Here is a 27,691-nt window from a genome sequence, read left to right on the forward strand (position 1 = left end):
TTGTGGCCCATGGGCTTAGTAGCTCCGCGGCATGTGGGATCTTCCCGGACCAGGGCTTGAACCCGTGTCCTCTGCATTGGCAGGCGGATTCTTAACCACTGAACCACCAGGGAAGTCCCAGTTGTCAGTTCTATAACGCAGAATGTTAACAATGGCTCCGCACGGTCGGGGTAGCCTGATAGCATTATTAAACGCTCCTTTGTACACAGATCTACTAATTTCACCGCTGCACGCCTGAGGCTGCTGCAAGCCTTGTTTGCTTCCTGTGTCTTGAATCGAGCTGGGCTGTGGGACAGTGTGCGAAGAGCCCAGAACATGTGTGCGCTGGGGTGAGAAAGAGCTCTTTTCCTTGTCAAGGGGCCATCTGGTCCCACCTGATCGATTCAGTAACAGGCAGGTTCAGGGATCGATTGGAGGACCCAGTCCTCTGCCCTCAAAAGGGTCAATGCTGAGAGAGGAAAGACGAGACCATTCTGTAGCAACCTCCACCACTGTGGTGGACCAGCTATATGCTGAGCACGGGGGAGGCACAAATTAATTACCCACTGCAGATCCCTATGGGGAAAGATGGGTAAGTAACTATAATAAACTGGGGAGAGTGCTATCATGGTGATCTTTTAGCTGTGTGCCCTTGGATAAATTACTTAACCTCTCTGTGCCTCAGTTTTCTCATCCATAAATTGGAGATAACAACACTACCTATATGAAAACCTAACTGTTGTTGTGAGGTTTTAAGAAAAATGAAATATACGTATAAAAAGCACTAAAATCGTTCTTAAAATATGCAAAACAGTGGGCACATGGTAAGTATTAAAAAGCTGCTCGCTGGGATTTCAGGTTCCCATGGTACCATGCATACAATTGTCTATGAAGGGCTTACTATCCCTCAGGCACTAGGCAGCGATGGAGGTACACTATCTCATTTAATCTTCACCGGCAGCCCTGTGAGACAGAGACTCTCATTATTATTGTCCTCACCTTGCAGATGAGGAGATGGGCCCAGAGGGGTTGGGGAACTAGTTGTGAGGCTAGTAAGAGGGGATTTGAGTCCAGTTTGTCTGCATCTGCCACCTAACAAAATGCAAATCACACCACCATGAGGAGCACACAGGTGGTGCTGGGACCACAGGTGCCTCCCTGGAGGGCTTTGGGGACAGCTGTCTGGAGAGAGTGGCCATGGATGCCCTGAAGGCTCACGGGTCTTCATGGACAGAGGATGGGAACATTTGGAGGAAAACCACAGCATGGTTGACTATTTAAAAGGCACGTTCTTCACATTGAGTGGGAGCTCATCTTAAACAAATATGACCTGTTGAATTTAAAAATACATTTAATTTTTATTTAAAATAAATGGATTGGCAAGACAGCATGGTACTAGCACAAAAACAGAAACATAGATCAATGGAACAAGATAGAAAGCCCAGAGATAAACCCATGTACCTATGGTCAACTAACCTATGACAAAAGAGGCAAGGATATACAATGGAGAAAAGACAGCCTGTTCAATAAGTGGTGCTGGGAAAACTGGACAGCTACATGTAAAAGAATGAAATTAGAACACTCCCTAACACCATACACAAAAATAAACTCAAAATAGATTAAAGACCTAAGTGTAAGATGGGACACTATAAAACTCTTAGAGGAAAACATAGGAAGAACACTCTTTGACATAAATCACAGCAAGATCTTTTTTGATCCACCTCCTAGAGTAATGGAAATAAAAACAAAAATAAACAAATGGGACCGAATGAAACTTCAAAGCTTTTGCACAGCAAAGGAAACCATAAACAAGACGAAAAGACAACCCTCAGAATGGGAGAAAATATTTGCAAACGAATCAACAGACAAAGGATTAATCTCCAAAATATATAAACAGCTCATGCAGCTCAACATTAAAAAAACAAACCCAATCCAAAAATGGGCAGAAGACCTAAATAGACATTTCTCCAAAGAAGACATACAGATGGCCAAGAAGCACATGAAAAGCTGCTCAGCATCACTAATTATTAGAGAAATGCAAATCAAAACTACAATGAGGTATCACCTCACACCATTTAGAATGGGCATCATCAGAAAATCTACAAACAACAAATGCTGGAGAGGGTGTGGGGAAAAGGGAGCCCTCTTGCACTGTTGGTGAGAATGTAAATTGATACAGCCACTATGGAGAACAGTATGGAGCTTCCTTAGAAAACTAAAAATTGAATTACCATATGATCCAGCAATCCCACTACTGGGCATATACCCAGAGAAAACCATAATTCAAAAAGACACATGCACCCCAATGTTCATTGCAGCACTATTTACAATAGCCAGGTCATGGAAGCAACCTACATGCCCATCGACAGACAAATGGATAAAGAAGATGTGGTACATATATACAATGGAACATTACTCAGCCATAAAAAGAAACGAAATTGGGTCATTTGTAGAGACATGTCATAGAGACTGTCATACAGAGTGAAGTAAGTCAGAAAGAGAAAAACAAATATCGTATATTAACGCATATATGTGGAACCTAGAAAAATGGTACAGATGAACTGGTTTTCAGGGCAGAAGTAGAGACACAGATGTAGAGAACAAACGTATGGACACCAAGGGGGGAAAGCGGCGGGTGGTGGTGGTGGTGTGATGAATTGGGCGATTGGGATTGACATGAATATACTGATGTGTATAAAATTGATGACTAATAAGGACCTACTGTATAAAAAAATTAAATTAAATTAAAAATTTTAGAAAAATAAAATAAATGGATTGGAAAAGAAAGCATGAGACATAGAGGGAGAGCACAGCTTTTAGAGTTCTCCATTTCCTCGTATCAGGATTTCATTGGAGTAACGTCTGTATCAAGTGTGTATGTATATGGAAAACGAAAACATTTTGTACTAGTACCTCTAAAAGCAAAGAAAGAAAAACGATAGTTTAGGTTGCATAGCAAATTATAATCAAAGCCATAGTGTACTACATTTTTAAATATATATGTGTGTGTGTGTATCAGCTATTTATTGCAACCATAGCACTTCATAACAAAGAACCACCAAGCTCACTGGTGAACAGCAGGAAGTATTTATTTAGCTCACAATCTGCAGGGTTCAGCCTGTCTGTGTCGGGTTCGCTCATGAACCTGAGGTCAGGTAAGGATCAGTTAAGCGGCTCTGCTGGTCTTGATTGTGCTTACCATTACCTTTGGGGTTGGCAGGATGCTGGCGGCTCTGAGATGACTTCAGCTGGGATGACAAGGGTGACTTGACAAAACTCCACACACTGTCACTCTCCAGGTCTTGCCCAGGCATGTCCTCATGGTAGACAGGCGACAGTACAGGCAGAAAGGTGCCAGTGCTTTCCCAAGCCATGGCTTGCATCCCATCTGCTAACAAACATCCAGTGAGCCAAAGCAAGTCACATAGCCAGAGTGGCAGTGGGAAGGCTCTACGAGTTTCTGTGTCAAAGAGTATGGATACTAGAAGGGATACAGAATCAGGACCGTTATCACAATCAATCCCACGTTTCCCAAAATCCACCTGATGGAACCATCAAGCCATCTCGGAGGAGGAGTCCTCAACGACAGATTGGAATAGTCATATAATTTCTTCTGGCCCAGAAGCCACAAGACGAACTTGACCTCAAAGTGGGTCCTCAACGCATGGCATCGAAGTCAGCATCTGTGTCTTCAACATCACACCTGCTCCCTGACTCGAGGTGTCTGCAGTGACATGCAGAACATTTGGCTGAGGAATGGGGACTGGTGTACTCTCCATAGCACTGGGTTTGGATACCTTCTTGTCCTAAGCTGCTTTCCCACACAGCCCTGAGAACTCAGGGTTAGCCATGTGCTTCCCTGCAGAACTTTGTACCCAAGGTTTGCCCTAATGGCAGTCTGCCTAGAAATGTAGGTCAAATGAAAGAAAGGTCTTGTCTAAGGATTTTTTCTTAATTCCACATCATTTTTTTCATAGTAGCCCAATACCCTGAATTTATTTTGCACTTGATACTTCCCATAACACTAACGACTAGCATGATTCCCATTTCACAGATGAGGACACTGAGGTCCAGAGAGCCTAAGTGTGGCAAAGCCAGGTGTACAACCAACCCTCTCTCTGTCTCCACCCCCACCAATTTGCAACTCAGCCCTGGGGACTGTGTTCAAATCCTGATTCTGCCTCTTGCCGATATGTGGCCTTGGACATGTCACTTACCGCCTCCGGGACTCTGGAGAGAATTTTACCTCCCTTATAGGGTTTTTATGAGAAGTACATGAGTTTAAAATTAACTAAGATTCTTTTTTTTAACATCTTTATTGGAGTATAATTGCTTTACAATGGTGTGTTAGTTTCTGCTTTATAACAAAGTGAATCAACTATACATATACATATGTCCCCATTAACTAAGATTCTTGAGTTCTGCCCTACAGTCAGAAATGTTCCTCGTGCTCTCATTTAACCCTCAAAACTACACTGAGAAGTAGTACTGTTATTATCCCATCTTTCCAGATGGGATGCTGAGGCTCAGTGACACCGAGTGACCTGCCAAAAGTCGCCCCATGATGGAGCTGAGACTTGGAGGTAGGCTCTGTGCCTCAGGGGCCTGGGCACCTCTGCTCCCCATGAAAAAGTTCAGCAAGGATGCTGTTACTGTCCCTTTGGAACCTTGAGATTGAGCAGTGCACAGGGGAAAACGTACTACAATTGAATCAAAGGTAAAACCCCGCCACCGCCCTGAAAAGCATCTAAAACAGGTGCTGCCCCAAGCATCTGGTCCATTCAAACAATAGAAACGTTATCTTAGAGAACCCGAGTTCACGCCCCAAGAAACAACAGAAAAAAATACCCCTACCCCATCTAAAGCTTGAGTTCACTGAACCCAGTGATTCAGAAGGTAGTAGCATCATCTAACTAACGCCTGATAAACACCAAATAACTTGCGTGACCAAATTCTTCTGATTCAGATGCAATATCACTGCCAGTTAATTTGCCCGGTGGCACGTGAGGTTGCTAAAAGGATCCATGCTGGGCACTCAGGCTCCTCCACCTTTATCCTAACACCTCTCGTATCTACAATATAAAGCTTTCTAAGCACCTTGACAGCAGAGCCTTTTAACTCCTGGAGGGAGGTTAGAGCAGGGATGAGTGTCTGTGTTCTACAGATAAGAAAACTAAGGTTGGAGCCCTTAAATTTTGGCAAAAGAAGTCAAGGCTGACCCTGACTAATACTGTTTCTCTGTGCTCAGTCAGAATCTTGGGTCCAGATTTCCGTTCCACCATTTACTGTCTGTGTGACCTTAGGGAAGTTACTTTCCTTCTCTATGCCTCCGTTTTCTCCTCTGTAAAATGGGGATCATAGTGTTTACCTCTTAGAGTTGTTCTGAGAATTAAATAGTTAATCCATGTCATGTGCTTAGAGCAACCGTACCTGGAATAAATGGGAAGCCTGTGATAAATATGATGTATCGCCATTGCTACGTGCATGTTGATTAATCACAACTGGAAATGAAGTTGAGTTTGGTAAATGCAGTTTGGAGACAAAATCCTTAGGGGGCATGGGAGTGGCATCACAAAGGGCATCTTGTGTGATGAACACATCCGGGACTCCATGGGGATAGGTGACTTGCCCAAGGTCATCCTGCTAGTGAGAGGCCAGGTGGACAGTAGAAGCCAGTTTCCCTGACCCCAAGATCAGGACCCTTTCTGCTTTGCACTGTTCCTGAGAAGGGGTTTCTGTCCTATCCCTAAGTCACCCCTTCCACCACTCCATAACTTACCATTAGAAGAGTCCCTGTATTCATACATCTAGTGGAAACCTCCCCAGCTCCTTAAACCTTCCAGCCAGCAAATTGAAGGGCACTGTGAACCCAGGTTTGCATTAACCATGCAAAAAGGAGATAGTTTATACCTAAGAACACTTAATTAAGCACTAGGTTTAATTAAATCTATCACCCTCCCTGCTCCCATATCCCCCTCAAACCAGAAGGCTGTTGAAGGTGAAGTCCCTAACTGGAAGTTCTGATTTGAGCAGTTTCTAATCAAACTCAAAACTGCCAGCTTGTTGTCTTAATCCGCCCATGAGATATCAGCCTTCCCTGTGTGATTCATCTTTCTTTGGCCACGTTTCAGACATAGACAAGCATTGCACCGCGGCTTATCCTGTGTGGTTATTGTTCCCTGAAAGGTGTGAGTGGAAACAGTAACTTTCCTTGCATAATTCTTCAAGCACCCACACATCCCTCTTTTTAATTCCAAAGCCAACGGATGAGCTTTGCACTTTTTTTTTTTTTTGCAACCGCTGTGACTAAGGTCCTTTGCCTCCACCCTCAAGAATCTTCTTCTTTAATTTATTTAAACATTCTTTCTTCCTTTTTTTGAAGGAGGGTGACCCGCCCCAAGTTGTGAAGTAGTGAAATACACAAAACTAGATCTTGGGTCCCCTAGAATTTCTCCCTTCCCTCCCAAGTCCCCAGGGACAACTGTGGTGCCTGCCACTTCCTGAAGCCCACTTCTGCCACCCTGGTCCAGTCCTTGGGACTGGCCAGGTGGGACCTGAACGAAGCCACAGCAGCTGCCTTATTGAGGTGTGACGTTGGCCATGCTGAAGCCTGGCCCTCATGGGAGCTGGCGGGGGAGGGGACTGAGAAAACTCGCGGAATCGGAGGCAAGTAGTGGAAACCCAGGGTGCGTGCAAATCCAGCAGATCAAGGGAGGCACTTAACGCTGAGCCTGGTACCTGTGCTTTTCTTTCTTTTTTCTTTTTTTTTTTTTTAACCGAAGTATGGTTGATTTACAATAGTGTGTTAGTTTCAGGTGTACAGGGTTTACCGTATAACCCTGAGATTTTCTGATCCTTATATGTCCAGCTTCTGGTTCTTCCTGTTTCCACTTAAAGACACCCCTTCAGCAGCAGAGGCAAGGACAGTAGACAGAGCAGTCACAGCCGGAAAACTCATAACAAAAATGGGAAGCCGTTGGAGATGGGAGTGATGTGATCTGATTGCGATTTTTCAGCATTGCCCTAAAGCAGCGTAGAATCTGGATTGTTGGAGAACAAATGCCAAAGCAGGAGAGCAGGCGAGAGGTGATGGCAGCTTGGACCAGGGTAGGAAAGTGATGGGAAGGGGTCACATTTGGGGTATATTTTGGAGGAAGAGCCGACAGGAGTCGCCGATGCATAAACTGGGGTGAGCAGAAGAGTGGTTTGTTTCTTGTTGTGACTCCGCTGGTGAGATCTTTCTGGCTCACAGAAAAGTCACCGGATTGCAGTCAGGAGACAGGCCTCATCCGTTAGCAGTGTGGTACTTGGCAAGTCAACGAAAGCTTCATATCATCGAGACGTTAAATTTGTCATTTCTAGAGGAAACATCCAGAGGACAGTCCACATAGTGACAGCATTTGGCTGTGATGTACGTAAACACACCCAACAAGAGTGAAATACAAGAGACATCAGGAGTCTGAGGCATCTCCTTACTACTTAGAAAAGGAAAGGCCCCCTCTTAGGAGGTACAGTTTCACATTGGAGGTTTGGAGTGGCATTGAAAGTTTTCATCATAACAGCCCTGACAATAACAAAATATTTAAAACAGTGGGGGACTTCCCTGGTGGCACAGTGGTTAAGAATCCGCCTGCCAATGCAGGGGACATGGGTTCAAGCCCTGGTCCAGGAAGATCCCACATGCCGCGGAGCAACTACACCCATGCACCACAACTACTGAGCCCGTGTGCCACAACTACTGAGCCCGCGTGCCACAACTACTGAGCCCGTGTGCCACAACTCCTGAAGCCCGCACGCCTAGAGCCCATGCTCCACAACAAGAGGAGCCACCACAATGAGAAGCCCGCGCACCGCAACAAAGAGTAGCCCCCGCTTGCCGCAACTAGAGAAAGCCCGCGCACAGCAATGAAGACCCAATGCAGCCAAAAATAAAATTAATTAATTAATTAATTAATCCAAAAAACAGTGGTTCGCAGCAGTGGGAGAAGTCAGGGACAGCTTTGACCCCCCAGAGGACATGGGCAGTGTCTACAGACATTTTCAGTTATCTCAACTGGAGGGGGGTTGCTACTGGCAGCTAGTTGGTGACGGATTTTAGCGTGCTGCTAAACTCCCTACAGCACACAGGACGGCTTCCTCAACAGAGAGTTAGCTGGCCCAAAATGTCAACTATGCCGAGGTTGAGAAACCCTGATTTTTTTTCCAGTTGGCATACAAAAAAGTACTTTCTTTTTTTTCTTACTGTATTTTATTGAAGAATAGTTGATTTACAATGTTGTGTTAGTTTTAGGTGTACAGCAAAGTGATTCAGTATACATATATATGTGTATATTCTTTTTCAGATTCTTTCCTCTTATAGGTTATAACAAAATATTGAGTATAGTTCCCTGTGCTATACAGTAGGTCCTTGATTGTTATCTATTTTATATATAGCAGCATGTTTATGTTAAGCCCAAATTCCTAATTTATCCCTCTCCCCTTTCCCCTTTGATAACCATAAGTTTGTTTTCTATGTCTTTGAGTCTATTACTATTTTGTATATAAGTTAATTTGTATCTTTTTTTTTAGATTCCACATATAAGTGATATCCTATGATATTTGTCTTTCTCTGTCTGACTTACTTCACGTAATATGGTCATCTCAAGGTCCATCCATGTTGCTGCAAGTGGCATGATTTCATTCTTTTTTATGGCTGAGTAGTATTCCATTGTATATATGTACCACATCTTCTTTATGCATTTATCTGTCGATGGACATTTAGGTTGCTTCCACATCTTGGCTATTGTAAATGGTGTGATGCACAGTGGGGTGCTATGTATCTTTTCAAATTATGGGAGAAACCCTCATTTTAAATATGAACCTCCAACATTGGGGTAAATGGTTAACCCTTTTCAGGCCTGTTGCAAAATCCTGTGATCCGGAGCATTGGCCACATGGTCTGTGGGGCTCTACTGGTATCTACCCCTGATAAAGGAGTTTCTTGCTCTATGTATTTGAGAGGCATTGATGAAGAGCTGAGTACACATATATTTAGATCAGCATTTCTGAAAGGCTGCCAATTTGGGAAACATGTTTCTTTTAATTCTAGTGTACAAAAATGCCATTAATAGTTAAGCGACATGTGCCAAAAATTGGGAACAACCAAGATGCCCTTCAGTAGGTGACTGGACAGACAAACCGCATCCACACGGCAGGGTGTTCTTCAGCCACAAAGAAATGAGCTCTCGGGCCAAGGAAAGACATGAAGGAAACGTAAATACTTCTTAGTAAGTGAAAGAAGCCAATCCAAAGTGGCCCCATACTGTGTGATGCCAGCTCTGCCACCTTCTGGTAAAGGCACAGCTACAGGGACAGTAAACAGGTCAGGGGTCGCCAGGGTCAGCCTGGCGGGAGGGTTGAACGGGTGGAGCACAGGGGGGTTTTACGGCCGTGACACTCTTCTGTATGAGACTGTGATGGTGGCTACGTGTCACCATAGATTTGTCAAAACCCGTTAAGTGAACAACACAAAGCATGAACCCTAACATAAACTGCGGCCTTTGGTTAATGATCAGTTTTGTTGTATCAATATTGGTTCAGTTGTGATACAGGTACCACATCAGTGCAAGATGTTAATAGTAGGAGAAACTAGGGGAAGAGAGGTAAGGGGGGGATATGGGAACTCTACTTTCTGCACATTTTTTTCTATAAACCTAAAACTGCCCTAAATAGTAGTCTATTAATTTTTTTAAGTTAAGCAATATGATATAACAGAATTAACAAAACTATTATATTCTAATAGCTAGCACTTATTGAGTGCTTCCAAAGTGGCAGACACATCATAAGTATTTGTGACTGTCATCATTGCAGGCCAGGCTTTACCAGAAGATGTGGGAAGGAAGGACACCACTCACTTAAACAGGGTTTACTCTGGTCCAAGTAGGTACAACACTGAGCCTTATAGATTTAGTCCCCACCACCACACTGGGAAGAAGTCCTATTATCATCTTCATTTTATAAGACAAGGAAGTGGAGACTCAGAGGTTCAGGCACGTGTGCTGGGTCACAGAGCATCAGAGGCGAGATGTGAATCAGATCTGATTAACTGCTAGGCCCATGAACCTGACATTGCACTCTGCCGTTGTGCACACCCGTGTGTGTGTGTGTGTGTGTGTGTAAGAAGAGAGCAAGATGGGGGTGATTGGTGAGTGTGAGTGGATAGAAAGAAAGAGGGAGAAAAAAATGCATCAAAAATGAAAATACCCCTTCCCCTCTGGTAACAGCTACTCTGTAGCTCTGTGTGTGTTTTTGTTTGGTCTGCAAGGCGAAGCAGGGAGGGCGAAGTCGGTAAAGGGGATCAGCTGTAGGGGGATGGATGGAAACTAAATTTTTGGTGGTGAGCACACTACTATATACAGAAGTGGAAATACGATGTTGTACACCTGAAACCTACATAATGTTATAAACCAATGTTATCTTAATTTTAAAAAAAAACAAAATACACAAATGAAGGAGAAAGAGAGAAAAAATGTGGCAGAAGGAGACGGAGGGAGAGGGCAAGGAGCCACATCCTTGAGCTGGTGACCTGGGCTCAAGAAGGTTTTCCCGGCATCCCCTATCCGTTCCCCTCTGCCCTGCTTGCCCACTAGGGCTCATCACGGGTCAGTGTGCAGCAGTGACCCAGGCTGACCAGTGTTTCCCTCGGGCCCTGGCCAGCCTGAGAGCTGCATCTGAAGCTGGCCTCCCGTCCTGGGTGGTCCTGGATTGCTTCTCTCACCCAAGGTTGCATGGCGGTTCCAAGCCAGCTGCAGGAGCCCCGCCCCCTTCTCCAGAGGCGGCCCCTGTTCAAAAGGGAATATAAGGACCAGGCAGCAGCCGCCCCATCCTTAAATGGAGCTGAGCAGCCCATAATCCCAAAAAGCTGCCTCTAGCCCCAAAGATAGTACCTGCCGCATTCAGAGTCCAGAAACAGCCACTTGCCTCCTTTAGAAGGTGCTAGAATGAGTTGTCCTGTGCCACCAGTTTCCTGAGGATTCCCGATCAGGTTACTCTGAACTGAACCATGAATCGAAGGCCCAGCTGCCCTGCCTAGCATTTTCCCATCCTTTATAAGGTGATGTCATGCATGGGAGGAAAGGTGGCATACCTCTCTCTTAAGCCACTTTCAATTCTGCTTTGTCACCTTTTTATTTTATCCATCTTAGTTATCTTGACCCCCATCCTCTAGTCACTCACAGAGAAAACCACATGAGGACCTGGATTTTGTCCTGGTCATTTCCAGTCCCCTCTGTGTCTGGTACAGTGCCTGACGTAGAGTGTGTCCTCAAGAAATGCTTGAATGGCACTGCTTTGAATAAGTGACAGTCTTTTTTTTTTTTTTTTTTTTTTTTTTTTTCGGTACGTGGGCCTCTCACCGTTGTTGCCTCTCCCGTTGCGGAGCACGGGCTCCAGACGCGCAGGCTCAGCGGCCATGGCTCACAGGCCCAGACCGCTCTGTGGCATGTGGGACCTTCCCGGACCGGGACACGAACCCGTGTCCCCTGCATCGGCAGGCGGACTCTCAACCACTGTGCCACCAGGGAAGCCCTAAGTGACAGTCTTGATGGACCACGGACAGAATGTTCAGAGAGGCATTTTTCTGTCCATTCCAGAGGACTTCAGGATGGCCTCTTAATTCTCATATTGTTTTTCAGTCACTGGCACTGATTTCCCTCATCCCTCTCCCCAGGGTCATCACCAAGGAGCCCTATTAAATGACAATTCATGTTGACATGTGTCTCCCTGTTGCCCTCCCCCTCTCTTTAAAGGGGGCACACAGGTGGGGGCAGGTTCAAAAGCCACTAGTAATCACTTTGTAGGGGAGGTGTGAGCACTGGTGAGGGCATTTGCAATTAAATTAGGTGGAGAAATGCGCTTTCTGAGGAAGGGACACCTTGAGGGTGATGCTCCTGCAGGGGAGCCGGCTTCTCTTGAGAAGTGCCGCAGGAGATGCTGCACACAGCACAGGAAGAGGGTGTGGCCGCCGGGATTATTTCCAGCATAATTAGCTTTGCATGGCTCAAGTTTTAGCAGTCAATTTCTATAAGCCCTTTTACAGTTGGAATTCATAAACAAATCTGTGTGTTCTCACCCTGTAGGATTTTTTTTCTGCTCCTTTCTGTTGCTTCGTTGTTCATCTCACTAGTACGTAGACTCCTTATGTCTTGGATATGGACCAGATATTTTCACACCTGCTCTGTTCAGGATGCTAGATGTCAAGCGACCGGGGAACGAGGTGGGTGCCCTTTAGGGGCGCACAGCCTAGGAACCAAGCAGTTTTGATATTGTGTGAAAAAATGCTCTAGCCAATGTCCACATAGAGAAGAAGAGTATTCTGCAGTTTAACCATCAGAACCGTCTTTAAAAATCTCCCCTCAGATCCCAGGGAGATCCGCAGTCCTCCCACCTGCCAAGCCAGACCCTCCCCAAAGAATAAGCTTTATTAAGAGTTTCAATCAGCTCACTCTTAATTTTTTCTCTCCTGCAATCAGTGAGTCATCAGGCTGCAATTCATTAGGATCACTATTATCGTCGGTAAGAGCACAGCTGGGCACTCAGTGTCTCGGCCAGAGCTCTCTGCAGACAGGAGGGACCGATGGCAAATGCAGCGGGGGGTGGGGGGGAGTCCATCCCGCCAGGTCCTGGGATGCCCCCCGCAGAGGAGGAGGACTCAGGAGGGAGGCAGAAACGCTCACCAGTCTGGATCCAAAGCCCAGTTCCCACAGCCCTTCTCTTCCCCCTGGACTGACTCTAGAACCTTTTCCTACAGCTCTTTGCTATGACCCTTTTTCTTAAAGGTGCAATTTTTATGAAAAGGGATGAGCTCTTCTCTAAGACTTCTTTCACTCCTTACCCTCTTCTCTGGTTTCCTCCCGCATCAAATGGGCATAGCCAGACCTATTTCATGGGATTCTTTGGAGGACACAAAAAGATAATGAATATGAATGCCTGTGACACAGTGATGGAGGTGATTAGCATGTTTTGAGCACCTGTTCTCTGTTTTATGCATGATGCCTGCAGTGTCTTATTGAATCCCTACAGAAACTCTGTGAAGTGGGGGGATTTGGTTCATTTATCTTCATGCTAAAAAAAAAAAGCATTTATTGGGCATCTACTGTGGTCGAATATTACGCAGCTGGGGATCCAGCTGTGAACAGGCAAGTTCCCTACTGACAAGGAACTTACGTTCTAGTCGCTGCTGTTATGCCATTTTACAGACCGAGACACCAAGACTCAGAGACATTAAGTCACTTGGCCAAAGTCACAGAGCCACTTGGCTGGCTCTGAAGCCAGTCCCTCCTCTGCTGTAAGCAGCTGCTTCCCCGGGTCTGAGCACAGTGCTACGTATGGAGAGAGCTTTGCCATTGTCTGAAGCTTCCCTCCCGCCTCCCCTGGTTTTGTTTGGGGGGTTTTTTTGTTGTTTTTTTTTTAACATCTTTATTGGAGTACAGTTGCTTTACAGTGGTGTGTTAGTTTCTGCTGTATAACGATGTGAATCAGCTATACGTATACATATATCCCCATATCCCCTCCCTCTTGCGTCTCCCTCCCTATCCCACCCCTCGAGGTGGTCACAAAGCACTGAGCTGATCTCCCTGTGCTATGCAGCTGCTTCCCACCAGCTATCCATTTCACATTTGGTAGTGTATATATGTCCATTTAGACTTGATTACACATCATCAAGGAGAGGACGGTGCCTGGGAATTAGGAGATAATGGGTGTGACCTCAGAGAAGTTGTTTAACCCCTCTGAGCCTGTTTCCATGACTGTGAAATGGGGATGAAATTAACAAGGTTGGCTGGATTTCCAAACAGCCAGGATGTGGGAACATGCTTCAAAAACTGATGTCCTGAGCTAGCATGACTTATTCCTTGGCACTGTGAGTTATTCCAAAGCCCTCGACAGTCTTGGGAGCCTGTTGAGTAAAAGCCTGGGCTCCTTCTGGTACTGGGCACTGGAGTTTCTTCTGGGTCATGAGGGGCAGTACCGCCTAGTGGTTACAACTGTGGTTAAAATCCCAGCTCTCCACTTACTAGTTATATCACCTTCAGCAAGTTAGTGAAATCACTGTGCCTCAGTGTTGTCACCTGTGAAATGGGGATAATAATAGTACCTACCTCAGAGGGTTGTTACGAGAATTCAGTGATCTTGTCCCGACAGTAACCGCCATGCCTCCGTGCTTTCCAGCACCAGAGCTTTGTGTTTTCCTTCAAAAGCACAGCAAAACCCTGAGGTTCTGAGATGTCACTGATTATTACATTTCTTGGTCTAAAAATCAAGTCTAATTGTTTCTGGAAAACATCGTGTCCCACTATTCGGTTTGGGATTTATATCCTTCAGCCTGGGAGGTTTTTGTTTTGTCTGTGTGTTTTTTTCCCTTAATGTGTTTAGAAATTTAATGGAGCAATTTCGTTTCTATTGACTGAAGTAGATTGTTAAAGGAACAAGAAAACTAAAGAACAGGTTCTCATCCCAGGATATAGCCTCATCCCAGGAGTGATTTTCATGTTTTCCTGACAAAGAACTGAGACTTTGTTTTTCCTTCAAGCTGGTCAGTGGTGAAACCCCCTCTCTCAAACCTGGGTCGACTCTGTTTAACCAAATAGCTGGAAGTGTGGGCCAGGAGATCACCAGTCTAGATGCAGGGACAAGTCCCATCTGGTGTGCAGAGGACAGCTTGGTTCCTTTTGCCAGCTGTGGGGTCCAGGTCACTGCAAGGCCACATTTGGGCTTATTTGAGGCCTCAGGTCCTATTGCTCAACCTGGAAACCTAAATTCATGAGGAGAAGTCATGGCTGTCCAGCCTCTTCAAGTGAACGATGTGTTTCAGGACCTTCAAAGGGATATCAGCAAAGCGTACATACTGATTTGTCCACACTGCGAAAACGAGCCACCACGTATTCAGCATCTCCATGCGTGTGACAAGCTTTTCCCAGGTGCTTCATATAGGCATCACCAGTTGTTATCAGAAACCCATCTTACAGATGAGGAAACTGAAACTCAAGAGAGGTGGAATGACTTGCCCAAGGTTACACAGCTATGAAGTGATCGAGCCGGGTCTTTTTTCTCCCAGAGCTCTTTTCATTCTGGTAAACGACCAAAACGATTAAACATAGGGGATGAGAAAACAGTAGAAAAAGCCTCAGGGACAGTGGGTGATGGCAAAGGAGGTGGTATCGATGGAAATGTAGCTGTTCATCATGATAGCGGTGATGTTTGCACTATTCACTTTCAGAAAAGGATCTAAGAACTGATGAACAGATACATAGTCAACGCTGTTTAAAAGAGTGAAGTTCTTAGGCGTGAATTCCCAGTGTCAAAGGCAGAACTGAGCCCAATCAACATGCTTCTGGATTTTTTTTTCCTCCCTACCCTCATGCATCCACAAGCTTCACACTATAGGATGGTTTTTGCTTCTAGTCCAAAAAGGACCAAGGTAACCCAATCTTTCCCACCCACAGAAAAATGAGAGCAGCTAATACTTATTTAGCACACTCTGTGTGCCAGGCACTGTTCTACACTCTTTTCTGTATTAACTCCTTAAAGCTGCACTAGAACCCTTGAGACAGACACCATTATCATAATCGTTTCACAGATAAGGAAACTGAGGCCCAGAGGAGCCACGTCCCTCGTGGAGGTGACTCCCCGGAGGGCGGCTGGGATGCGTGCCCAGGCAGGCTGGTCCTGAGGCTGCTCTTCCCACCCCTCCCCCTTTGGACTCCCGCCCCAGCTCAGGGGGACCTGCTCCCAGCCTTGTTCTTCCAGTCGAGCGGTGGTTTTGCACAGACTTGTCCAATACTCACCCTCTGGATCTTCCCACAATTTTACAGGCGTCCTGGATGTCCAGGGTGAGGGGTGAGAGGTTCAGTCAACAGCTGTGCAACATCCATCCACTCAGCAAACTTGTACCAAATCCCTACTGGGTCCAAAGCACCAAACGGGGCCCTGTGAGTGCAGGTCCTCATCCACATCGTCACAGAATTCCAAGTTCCCAGAGGGCTGGAGGGCTGGGCGCAGCTTGGGTTTTTTTCTCTCCCTCCCAGAGCTACGGTCTCCTGTATCTCTTACACAGACCCTCTCACCTGCCTCTTCCCTCTCTCCCACAGCACTGAGAGCACTTCCTCTCCCTGACAAACATTTTTAACTGTCTTTCTTCCCCACTCCTGGAATAGGAATTTGTCCTCAACGCTTGGAACCTGCTTATTAACGATTGATGTTCATACCCTGCCTTGTCTTTCCGGTTAAAGCCAAGCAGCAGGCATGGTTTACAACGGCACAAAAAAAAGAAGCTGCTTAAATAACAAGCCCCATGAGGCTGGAGCAAGAGGGTGTCACATCGATGGCCTCCCTCAGGAACCCCCCTCTTTGTCCCCAAAGAGAAATGCTCTCACGGGTTTCTTTTCTTTTCTTTTCTTTTCTCTTTTTTCTTCTGCATCTGTCTTACCTGAGTTTAGAATGGGTTGTCTTACCCTCCTCTTAACCCAGTTCCACAGTCACACGTCCCATCCCACTTCCCCATCTCCTGACTTACGTGGAAAATCAATGTATTTCAAGTAAGAAAGAACGAAGACAGAGAGGTTTCACCTGAGATGGAAATTATGCAGCAGCTGAAGGCAAAGTGGAGGGAGAGACAAACATAAAGTGGTGGTAGCTAGTTCCGGTGCACTCGAAATTCCCTGCCACTGCTGCTGTGTTCCCAGTGTTTGCAGCATGGCGGGCCGGGTGCAGAGCCCAGTTAAAAACGAACATTATGTCAAGTTTCGGCATTTTGGAAAAAGATGTAAATGGAAAAACAGATGGCGGATATTTGTTCTGATTCTTAGTAGAGACGTGAATTGTTTTGTAGCTTTCTGTGTATCACGCTTTTCCCTCTGTTCCCCTCTAAAAGTGGGGAGCTCTCTGGGAACAGGAGGGTGATCGTGAAAACCGGTGTATGGTTGGAGTGTGACTTCTGCTCATCACACACATGGGTTCCAATTTCCGAGGCTCAAAATGTGTTGGTCCTTCGTGTTGTCCCCGTGCTGGGTTTAAGATGGTTGTTTTCTAAGGCTCATAAATGGGAGCTGGCAGCGGCGGATGAGGCCACGGTGTCACGGTCAGGAGCGTGGGCCGTTGCCCACTCTATTCCTCCTCTTCCGGGAAGCATAGGGGATTGTCATCCATCCCTGCAAAGGAGGCTCTGAGGTTCCAAATGAAAAGCCGTGCATGTCGGCCTCCCAGAGCTTGCAGGCGCTGTTATTAGCATTCTCCTGGCGGACTGTGATTGCTTTGCCATAAGGCACTGCTTCCTACACGTACCGCATGCCGATTTTAAGTGGTATGGACAGGTCTCGATCATTTTCATGGTTACGTATGTATTCTCAGGAGTATTAGGAAAAAAAGATAACGAGCTGATCCAACCTGTGATGAGTATTACTGCCTAGAATGATGCTGGAATTTACAAAATAATTTTTTTAATTATTAAGAACAGAAGAGAAGGGGTGGTATTCGTCCAGGGCGTAACTCACGACAGTGTGGTACAGATAACTGAAGTTAGAGGAACCGCGCTAGAATGTGAGCATTTTTAATTAACTTTTTAAAAAACACCATGCATATGGTCGGTCTACCGCACTCCTCCCCCACCCCCCAATTTATCTCCCCTACTTCTGGAAGAGTGGAAGAAAACTGTCAGTGTGCAGCCAAATGACTTTGGGGTGTCCTAAAAACATAGATCGTTCGTACTCTCACCAAGAGAGCCTAATGCAGTGGGTTTGAGGGAGGCCCTGGAATTTGCATTTTAATAAGCTTCCCAAGTGGCTTTGGGGTAGGAGATCCTTAGGACATTACTTCTCAAAGCACTGCCTCAGAATGTGTGCCCAAACAAAGATGGTTTAGCTTTGGCATAGAAGGCTTACTTCTATTTTTTCCGCCAGTGATTGATGCCTGCTCTCTGGGAAAAAAAGTCTCATAAAACCTAATTTAATCTTTGAGCAATGCTTCCTCTTTAAAACCACTTGTACATGCAGATTTGGGGGCTGCTTGGCTAATCAGGATTTCTCAGCCTCAGCACTGTTGGCATTTGGGACTGGCTAATTCTTTGTTGTGATGGATTAACCTTGCATTGTAGGATGTGTAGCAGTATCCCTGGCCTCTACCCACTAGATACCAGTAGCACCCCCCTCCATGTCTCCACTGTTGTGACAACCAAAAACATCTCCAGATGTTGGCAAATGTCCTCTAGGGGGATGAAATCATCCACCGTTGAGAACCACTGGGCTAAATGGGTGCCTTTATTCCACTTCGATAAACCTTTCAAGTCACAACTGGACTCAGACGATGGTGCTAAAAAGGCATTTGCTAGCCTCCTGCTTCTAGGACTGAGTTACTTGAAAACTCAGGTCCCCAAATGGGAAAAATATGCTCCAGTAGAAATTATTCATAGCTCTATGGGCCTTGAATTTGTAATCTGTGCATGAAACAAAATGAGAAGCCTGCAGCCTGGCAAAAACCTACTTTAGTTCAGCTGCAAATTCAAGGGGCTTCATGAAATCAGAATGTAGCTGGAACAGGGCAGGTGGCTAGAGGGCTACCCTTCCAATGGAATTCAAATGATCCAACATGTATCATAGGCATACTTTGTGCCAGCACTACAGTAGCTGGGAAGGATACAAAAATGACTAAGATGGAGTTCTTTCCCTCAGGGAGCTCAGGTCTATTAGAAGGAGTCAGGCAAGTGCCTCAAAAAGAGGCAGCATGACATAATGGTCCTTTGCCACATTACCTGGTTTCAAATCCTGCTCTACTCACGCTAGCTGTGTGACTTTGGGCAAGTTACCTGACCTCTCTGTGCCTCTGTTTCCTCAGCTGTAAATTGAGGGTAGAAATAGTCCCTACCTCAAGGGGTTGTTTGGAGGGTTATAGGAGTTCATATATGTAAGACTCTTAGAACAGTGCCTGGCACATAGAAAGGGCAATGTTAGAAAGCCCAGTGGTGAAGGGTGGACCTTGGAGTCAGGAGACGTGGGCTGAAATCCCAGCTCTGACTCTTCTGAGCTTGAGCAAGTAGAGTAATCTCTTTGAGCCTCAGGTTCTCCATCCATGAGATGGGACAGTCACAGTACTTGCCTCACAGGACGATGGTACCGATGAAAAAAGATGCTCCATGAACTGTCCATCCCAGTCTGGCACATAATAGGTACTGAATAATCTTTCAGTTGTTATTTTTTATTATTTGAATTATTGATATTATAAATGGATTTTTTTTTTTTTTTTTTGCCAACCAAACTCATAAGACACCAAAGACCAATAAGTGAAAAATAAGACTGCCAAGGGCCCAGACAGTTGCATCATTGGGTCACTTCCCCAACTCTGTAGGGAAGTGAAGATGGGAAGCTGGCTTCCCAAGGCCACCTGAGTACGCACAGAGTCCAGTCAGGGGAGGTGGTTCTGGAATTCACATATGCACGGCCTCCACCTGGGCATCTACCACCACAATAGGGCTGCCCCCGCCTCCAGCACCCCTGGGCTTTCCCCGGGCCAGGACATTCCTCCTAGTTGGGTGACTGCTTCTCCTAGCTCTCTTCTAAACTTACTCTTTATTTAGATGTATTAATAACTTCAATTATTAGTACAGACACTCCAAATTCTTCCTACTCTCCAGCTTCTGCCTTATCTGCCTTTAAGATAACTTCGCCCAGAGCTAATCTTATCTGCTTGATGCTGGGTTTTTATTTAATTCTCAGAATTCTGCCATCAGATTCACACTGACAGGCAAGGGCCTTTAGTCACTGTTTCCAAAAATGTATTTATCAGATGCTTATGGTTGGCCAAGAGATAAAGAAGGATCAAGCATAACCCAGCCCTTTCATGAATTTAAAAAGTCCAAATAATGAAGTAAATGGCACACCTTCAGTAATTATTAACGTCTAATATAAGTGCCAAGTCCTGGGATGGGCTTCGGTTTCAGCTGGAAGGTCTTATGGGAGAAAACGGGCATTGAGAAATGGGTCCTGTGTGCAAGCATGCAGTGAGAAGGGCTGACATACCGGGCAGAAGATAGGCTCCTGCACACAGGTGAAGGGGACTCTGGGCAAGAACGAAGACAGGGACCAGAACTGTAAAGAGTGTCCTTTGTCAGGCTGACGAGTTTGGAGTCTGGTCTGTGGACAGTAGAGGTGTAGAAAAGACTTTGGAAAGGGAAATAGCATGTTGCTCTGGTGTGTCCTTACGTGAGCTTTCCTCGCTCTCCTCCTCCTCATCTTCATCATCATCTTCATGGAAGCTAAAAAGATAAAGCTGGTGTGGTACACTGGGTGGATAGAAATGTCCAAGGATAGAAGTGGTAAATATAATGTTTCGATGGGCCTGGGAAGACAGGGGAATGGAAATCGCTAATGTTTGTTGATGGACCGCTACCTCTGGGAAGATGGAGTAGACACACATCTCTCTATTCCTCCTACTAAATACAACTGAAAACTCTGGCTATTATGTGCAAAACAAATGTAAGAAGACTCTGGAAGGTGGAAAGAAGAAACAGATTATCTAGGGACCTCATAACCCAAGGAATGACATGGTGGTGAGTTCCCTGGGGTGTTGTTTTTTTTTTGCTTTGTTTGTTTTTGCTTTGTTTGTTTTGCCTCATATATCCAAGACTCGGAGCTGAAGAAGCCATCATCTCAGAAATGCCAATGGGCACAGATCCAAAAACAAACAAACAAACAAACAAACACAAAAAGCCTGCTCTCTCTGTAGCCAAAGGACCAGGAAAGGGCAGCCTAGGAAGCTGAAAACTTCTGGAGAATAATCACAGTCTTGATCCAAACACCACAGAAAAAACTGTGGCTCAGCCTTCATCTCACAAGCGAAGGCCAAATGGGGAGCCTCAACTTCCACCCTAGCAGGTTATAACAAGGCACCCCAGCTGCCCAGGGTGGTGTCAGAGAAGGAAGGCCAAGTACAAAGGTAACCTAGCCACACCCACCTCCTTGATGTCAGTGAAGGCCACCTGGGAGCAGTAAGGAGACACTCCTCGCTCTTCCCAGCTGGAGACCTCAGTGGAAACCTTGTGGAGAGCTGGAGCTCCCATCCCTGCTTGGTAATGAGGAAATTCCCTGCTCACATGTCAATGAAGACCAAGTGGGGAGCCTAGACTTCCAGTTGGCATTAATGTGGTATTACTCCCTTCCCCTAATCCAGCTAAAACAGAAGATTTCATGAGAGATGCAAACTCTTATAGCATAATACCCAAACGTCCACATTTCAATGCTCATACCAAGAACCAAGAAGATCTCAAACTAAATGAAGAAAGACAATAGATGCCAACACCAAGATGACACAGATGTTGCAATTCTCCAACAAAGATTTTAAAGCAGCCATCATAAAAATGCTTCAAAAAGCAAGTAGGAATAAGACACAAATGAAAAAAAATAGAAAGTTTCAACAAAGAAATAGAAGACAGAACTAAATGGAAATTTTAGGGCTGAAAAATACAGTTACTGAAATTTAAAACTCACTGGATGAGCTCAATAACAGAATGGAAGGGACGGAGGAAAGAATCAGTGAACTTGAAAATAGGACAATATAAATTACCCAGTCTGAACAACCAAGAGAAAACAGACCGGTTGTGGGGGGGTGGGGGGCTGGGGGGCACGGCAGGGAGAATGAACCAAACCTCAGGGAGCTATAGGACTGTAACAGGCATCGTAATAGTCATGTCATCAGAGTCCTGGACAGAGAGGAGAAAGACAGTGGGGCTGAAAAACTACTCAAGTAAATATGGCTGGAACCTTCCCAAATTTGGCAAAAGACATAAGCCTACAGATGCAAGAAGCTGAGCAAATCCCAAATATTATAAATCCAAAACAATCGACACCAAGACACATCATACTCAGACATCTGAAAACTAAAGCCAAACTCCTGAAATCGTTGAGTGAGAAATGACCTTTTATTTATAAAACAACATGAAAGAGAGTGGATTTCTCATCAGAAGCCATGGAGGCCAAAAGGAAGAGGCACAGCATTTTTAAAAGAACTGTCAACTGAGAATCCTAGATCCAGCCAAAAATATCCTTCAGGGATGAAAGGGAAATCTAGACATTTTTAGAAGGAAAACTATGAATTTATTGCCAGCACACCTACCCTAAAAGAACAGCTCATGGAAGTTCTTTAGGTAGAAAGAAATGATAAAAGAAGGGATTTTGGAATATCAGGAAGGAAGAAAGAACACAAGACTCTCTTCTGCTTTGCTGCCCATCTTGAAGGAAAAGGACAAGGAAAAGCAAAGCAGAGTCTGAGAGTTCTGAAAAAGGAACACAGTCTGAATCTCAAGGATACTGTGAAATGGAAGAGAGGGGTGACTCAGTTTCTGCCCAGGGCAGAGAAGTGGCCTGGGGACCTATGAGGGGACACAGTCTACAGTGACAGGCTCAACTTCTTATTGTTTGTACTAGTGTAATAAAATGATTTGAGGTAGACCAGAAATGTTAGGCTGTGCAGCTTCCTCCCTTTATATTAGGCTGGAGTTCTACAGCGTCTCTTAGAAACCTAAACCACAACCTTCATTACTTTATACCACTGTGTAGTTTCCTGCAAAAACCCGGCTGCAGTTAGGGAATGAGTCTGAAAATTTGGAAAAGTAATATCAGTTCAAAAATTACCTGTCGAAACCCAATTTCAATATTGGCTTAGGTAGCTATCACCCGTGGGCCATGAACGTAACCAGTTTCCATAATGGTCAGGAGACTGAGGCATAGTTAGTTCCAACTCTTTGAAATGAGCAGTTGCAATAGGAATTGAATGGAAGCCATCGGTTAAATAAAGCTAGATAAGGAAGCTAAAAATTTAGCTAATGTTTATTGAGAGCTTACAGCTCAGGAATCTGTTACATTTACAATTATGTTTGGTGCAGAATTCATGAGTAATTGAAGACAACTGGAGAGTCTAGCAGTAGGGGAGTGGTTTATGCTACCTTCAGGCAATGAAATCTGGCCAGGAGGATAAAGATTACTCTTTACGTGTGGATGGGGACTGATAACTGGTGAGTGAATAACACAAGTCGCTGAATAACGTGTCTAGTGCAATCCCTTTTGTGAAAAATAATGTCCATGTCTGGGTGTGTTTGTGCATGGGAAAAGGATAGACGTCAAACTGTTAAAAGCAGTTACTTCTGGGGAGTGGAAATAGAGAAGCAGAGGTGGGGGAGCATTTTCCTCTGAATACTCCTGTATTGTTTAGATTTTCAGAAAAATCAGACACTGCTTGTGAAATTTAAAAAAACTAAAATGGTTTTAACTAAAGGGGACAGACAGAGCATGAAGGCTTCCCCCATCCCAGGGGTCTATCATCAACTTGCTTAAACCCTTCTCAGCCTCACTTTCCTCAAAATGGGAAACCTCCCAGGAGTGTTGGAAAAATGCAACACGTGCGGCTACATGGCCAACACCCAACTAGCAGGAAGTCAGTCCTGCCCCGGCCTCTTTGTGTTTGGATGCCCAGAGCCGCCGAGTCAGGTCAGAGGATGTTTTCTCGTAAGGACACCCAGCTCATAATGGTGTTGTGAGGATTCCATGAAATCAAAGCTATATAAAGTGCCTGGATCTTAAGTACTCAGAAGAGGTACCTGTGTTAGCGCCTTTACACCACCATCCCCAGCAGAGAGCCCGGTGAAAGGCCCGTGACAAGCACCACCGAAGTGTGGGGTAGTTTTTGTTTTAATCCAAACGAAACTAATTCTAATGCCTGTTGCTGCATTTCTCAAATATACGTGATCTCCAGACAGTTAAGGGGCTCTCCCTGGGTAACATAGCATGATGGGAGGACAGATGGTAAAAGGCAGAAGACCTCTCTCCATACTTGCCCTGCGACCTTATAACTCCTTTCACAGATGGCGCAGGTTCTACGTGGGTGAAATTGGATGGCAGTCCTTATCCCCTTGACCCTGCAGGGCTGTTGTGAACACAAATGAGAGAGGAGTGTTATATAAACTTTAAAGCCTTGTCCACATGGAACACTCTCGTTAGCACGGTCTTCCCTTTCATTTGACCTAAAACTGTAAGTATCTGTTTCCCACACCTAACCAGCACTCAAGCATCAGAGACTTTGGCTCCAAAATTAATTTTTTCGGAGCACTTAAAAGCTGCTTGTGGGCTTCCCTGGTGGTGCAGTGGTTGAGAGTCCGCCTGCCGATGCAGAGGACACGGGTTCGTGCCCCGGTCCGGGAGGATCCCACATGCCGCGGAGCGGCTGGGCCCGTGAGCCGTGGCCGCTGAGCCTGCACATCTGGAGCCTGTGCTCCGCATCGGGAGAGGCCACATCAGTGAGAGGCCCGCGTAATGCAAAAAAAAAAAAAAAAAAAAAAAAAAGCTGCTTGCCAGTGATGGCTGCAGCTAGCGTAATAACTACAAAGTAAGAAAGCAGAAGGAGAACTTGGCACCTTCCAAAAAAGAAGGTGGTTCTTGGTATTGCTTTCAAAACTCGATGGTTGGCTCCTGGTCTGATCCGCTCTGCGCTGAGCGCACTTCGCAGGCCTACCTGCACTCTGCTGGCAGCTGGAAACTTGCCTTACCCGGGGGCCAGTGGATTCACCACCTTTTCAAGCTTCCGTTTTGATTTCCTCCCTTCCATAGATGTCACTTAGTTCTAACTTGTTCTGTAATTTAAAATGTCCTCCGCCTGGTTCCAGAAGTCTGTGGCGCTGAGCCAGTGGCAGGCAGAACTTACCTGCACCGCCGCTTAAAGGAAGTTTATCTGATTTGGGCTTGGTAGCCAAAAGGAGTTTGACCTGGTTAAAAATGGAACAACTTTGTGATTGTTTATTGCTCTTTAGGTTTATGTATAGACTTTGCGACCCTGGAGGTTTCTAAAAATAGACTAAAGATTCATCCTTCTTATTCACTAGCTCCGGAGCCCAGGCTGGTAACCCTCCTCCTGGCCCCTCCCCACCCCCCCCACACACCTCTCCTCCCTACTCACATTCAAGCCAACCTCCTGGGTGATCCGTCAACTCCAGCCTTTGGTCCCCTCTGTCGCTCTCTCATGCGGGGTCTCGCACCTCATACCTGGCCTCTTCCAGAAGCCTCTGGTTTTACCCTCTTCCATCCACCTTCTGCCCCATGGCCAGGGTGACCTTGGAAAGCACAGGTCTCATCATGCTTCTTGCCTGCCTAAAACCTTCCCTGCCCTCCCTGGCTACCGGGTGAGCCCAGGTCCCTCCTCCCCAGGATCGGCCCCTCCCACCTCCAGCCTCAGCACCCCTAGCCTCCCACCCCTGCCTCCCAGTGGCTCACCTCCCCACTCTCAGAAGTACACCCTCTCAAACTGGTCTGTTCCCACTTCCCTTAAACACACCGCGCCTCTGAGACTCTCCTCTGCAGCCCAGTGTTCTCCTTCCCTCTCTTGTTCACCTGGTAAACTCCTTGTCGCCCCTCAAAACCCAGCTCAGAAATCCCCTCCTCAGGGAAGTAGCTCAAAGTGGGAAAAATCAGAGCCAGGCCAAAGACAGGAGGGACCCAGTCATAACGATAACTGCTTGCTTTCTATATTCAGGGCACTGCCCTTGCACGTTTCCTTATTTAGTCAGTCCTCAGCCGACTCTAAGGGTAAATCCTATCATTATCCTAGTTTTGCAGAGGAAGACACAGAAGTTGAGTGTTGAGTGACTGGCCCAAAGTCACACAGCCAACTCGTTGTAGAACTGGGATCTAAACGTCGATCTGTCTGAGGGAAGCTTGCGGTTTGGTCAGCTATAACACTCTGCCGCCTAGGGCAGTGTTTTTCAAACTGCCAGTCACAATTCACCGAGTAGGTGTGAAGTTGGTCTAGTAGGCAGGGCTGGCTACATAATTCATGGGGCCCAGGGTAAAACGAAAATGCAGGGCCCTCTGTTCAAAAGGGAGCAAGCATTTTCCGTTCTTCTGCAGTCTCTCAACCTGTCCTGATGGTTTTTATCAGACATTGAATGTCACACTCCCTCGGGCACCGGGATACTCCCAAGAGAGCGCCGACCCTCATGGCACCTGGGATGCACCCCACCAGGGGTGCTGGCTGGGAGCGGGGAGTGGCGGCCAGGCACCCGGGAAGCAGGACCACGTGTCCCATCAGACTTCACTTACAAAATGCAAATTCAAAGATAAAATTATTAGGAATTTGGAGAAAGTGACTACAGAGCGTTAAAGCCCAAGCACAGGATCCCCTCTGAGTGCTGACCCTGCCCACTGTCCTGGCTGCAGGTCCCTGTTAGTAAGTCATGACCACTAGTGCTTTTGAAATTGAATAGAAAACAGTAGAAGGTATTAGAATACACCCAACATAGTGAGGGTGAGTAGTATTTTGTCCACTTTGTGGAGTTTGTTTTTTTGTTTTAATTATATAAGTTACAGGTGCACAGTATAGTGATTCACAGTTTTTAAAGGTTATACTCCATTTATAGTTCTAACAAAATATTCGCTATATTGTTGTACAGTATATCCTTGTCGTTTATTTTGTACCTAATAGTTTGTAGCTCTAATCCCTTCCTCCTGTATTTGTCCACTTCGTTTTTATATGCAAGTCTACACACACACACACACACACACACAGAGGATTGCCATGTGGAATGTATTTCTCACTGTGAGGCTGGCTCAAAATGTCCAAAAACCAAACCAGTGGGTCAGCCCCTTGCGGTCACCTGTAGGGCTGCTCGGTCAGCTCTCCGCCAGCTTTAAAGTGTCACCTTCCCCAGAGGATGAAGGGGCTTTGCCCAGATGAGGGGTGGGTAGCGCGGGTAGGGTCCGGGTGGATAGAGTGGGATGGGCCCGCAGGCCAGCCTCGCAGTCTCCTCAGCACCCCCCGTCCCTTGCATCATCCCCCCACCTCCAGCCTTCACCCCGCACCCCTCCTGCTTCCTCTCCTCCCCACTCTCTTGCCACACAAGGGGCTTCTCCATGAAGAGACCCAAGTGTTTCCTCCAACCCTCTCCTCCTCTGGCTTCGTGGGGTACAGGGGCCAGGGCGGGAACAGGCCGCCGCCCAGCAGAGGGAGAAGAAGTGGAGAGAGGAGAATGTCAGTGGGACTGTTTCACTGAGCAAGTACTTATCGAGAGTCTCCTGTGCGCTGAGCCCTGGGGACACTGCGGTGATCAAGACAGATCCCACCCTCCGGGAGCACACGGGCTGGTTGGGGGACAGACCTTAGACACATGATCATCAGTGTAACATTGCAGACGGAAGGAAAAATGGAGCTCCGAGCCCATGTGATGGAGACCTAACCTCATCTTAAAAGGATCAGGTGGGCTTCTGTGCAGAAGGTACTTTCCAGCTGGTTCCCGAAAGATGGAGGGGTTACCGGTGAAGTTTGGGGAGGCTGGAGGGTGGCAGGGAGCCGCCTTCCCGGAGAAGAGAATGGCTCCCCCGGGGGCTCGGAGGCCTGGAAAGGACAGATGCGTGGGGGGGCACTGCGCACCAGGACCCCTGGCTGGGGCTCTTGGGGCCCCGGTGTGAACAAGAGTGGGAGTGGGACTCAGAGTTCCAGGCATCTGGGGGCCTGGAAGTTCCTTTTCATGTTTTTCTGCAAAACAGATTCGTAAGGATGGTGGCGTGGCTTCTCGCACTCGTAGCCGTGACCCTCACGCAGCTGTTTAGAAAATACTGTGCCTTTTCAGCAGCGCGTGCTGCTAGCTGGCGTCCGCCCTGACCGGCAGTGACAAACACAGTCTGGGAGAGGCTGTCAGAGGCCTCTCCAG

The 27,691-nt window shown here is 46.3% G+C and overlaps 1 protein-coding gene across 4 annotated transcripts in view; it reads left to right on the plus strand.

Annotated features, from left to right (window-relative positions):
- ZHX2 (zinc fingers and homeoboxes 2) overlaps positions 1-27,691 on the plus strand; it is a 177,558-nt gene that overhangs the window by 87,868 nt on the left and 61,999 nt on the right. The window contains exon 1 of one of the 4 annotated variants that reach the window (XM_060115627.1): positions 17,502-17,550. The exons of the other annotated variants lie outside the window; for them this stretch is intronic. The gene's annotated coding sequence lies outside the window, so the exon portion shown is untranslated. Of the gene's footprint in view, positions 1-17,501; positions 17,551-27,691 lie in introns of those variants that run through there. 4 annotated transcript variants of the gene reach the window in all.

Source organism: Mesoplodon densirostris, chromosome 13, assembly GCF_025265405.1.
Source record: "Mesoplodon densirostris isolate mMesDen1 chromosome 13, mMesDen1 primary haplotype, whole genome shotgun sequence".
Lineage (NCBI taxonomy): Eukaryota > Metazoa > Chordata > Mammalia > Artiodactyla > Ziphiidae > Mesoplodon > Mesoplodon densirostris.